Below are 1,185 nucleotides of genomic sequence, written 5' to 3'. Positions count from 1 at the left end.
GTACTTAAGTTTTTCCCATCGTGCTGTTCTTGTAAGCTGTGTTCAACATCACGACAGTTTCTGTGGCATTTTTCCCTAACAGGAAACAAAATTTCACAGCTGCACGCTGTTGTGTTAAATCAGCCATCACAAAAACAAAACAAACAACAACACAATGAGGTCTGAGTAAAACTGCTTTTATGAAAAAACTCCCTGTGACCAGAGAGAAGCTTCCCACTGGGTGCACTAACTTAGAGTGAGTTGCTTGACGCTCGCCAGGGTGAAACAGGCATCCTACAAAAGCTCCCCACAGAGCTTTTTTCTGGGGTGTTTTTTTGGGGGGTACCCCCTTGTAGGTGTAAGATGATTGATGCCAGCATTGTCGGGGATACAGAAAAATAATAGTAACTAGTAGCAGCTCAAACGCCCATCAACAGGGGACTCGTTCTATAAAATGTCGAGGAGACTCTTACACAGGGCTCGAAAGGAATAGAGAGGCTCTTTACTAACCAACAGGGAAGAGCTCTGAGCTGTGCGGTCAGCGGGAAGAGACCCAGCCTCGTGCTGCTGGCTGCCTTTCATGTACACACGGGCGAGTGTACTTGGTTTGGGATTTGCATGCAGAAGTTCTGAGACGATGCATGAGAAACTGATAAAACCCTGAGAGAAGCTGGTGACTAGCAAGCCCACTGTGGGAAACGGACCACAGGGAGCCTTTTTACTGCACGGGGGTCGCTGTGAGCTGGTTGTGACGGGTAGCCGCCCTACGGAGACGAAGAACAGAATGAAGCACAGTTCAGCCCGCGACAGCCTCTCGTCCATGGCTGGCAGCCACCCAGACAATCCATCCCCTGAGGCCCCTCTCATCTTTGCCGACCTTCCCAAGCATGCTGTCTGTCTCCAGGGATGGGTCTCTGCTGAGAACATGTCCAAAGTATGTGGGATAAAGTCACTTTCATTGGTTTCCAAGACAGATGTGTGTGTTGTTCTCGGGGCCCACAGTACTTGAATGGTGTTTCCCAGCCGTTCTCCATCTCTGACGGGGTTCCCTTCGGACATAAGCAGACACCCCTCTTCTTTTTCTTTTGCACTTTTCTTTAGTATTGCCTTCTATTATACATATCTTCAAAAAGCCAATATTTAGGTGTCTTTGGATGGTGGGAAAATTGCATATCAACCTCTGTGTCCGCATATCTGAGAATTACA

This window comes from Echinops telfairi, unplaced genomic scaffold, assembly GCF_000313985.2.
Source record: "Echinops telfairi isolate 266 unplaced genomic scaffold, ASM31398v2 ScPeMD7_7457;HRSCAF=8495, whole genome shotgun sequence".
Lineage (NCBI taxonomy): Eukaryota > Metazoa > Chordata > Mammalia > Afrosoricida > Tenrecidae > Echinops > Echinops telfairi.
The sequence above is the reverse complement of the archived record's forward strand: the minus strand, read 5'-3'. Positions refer to the sequence as shown.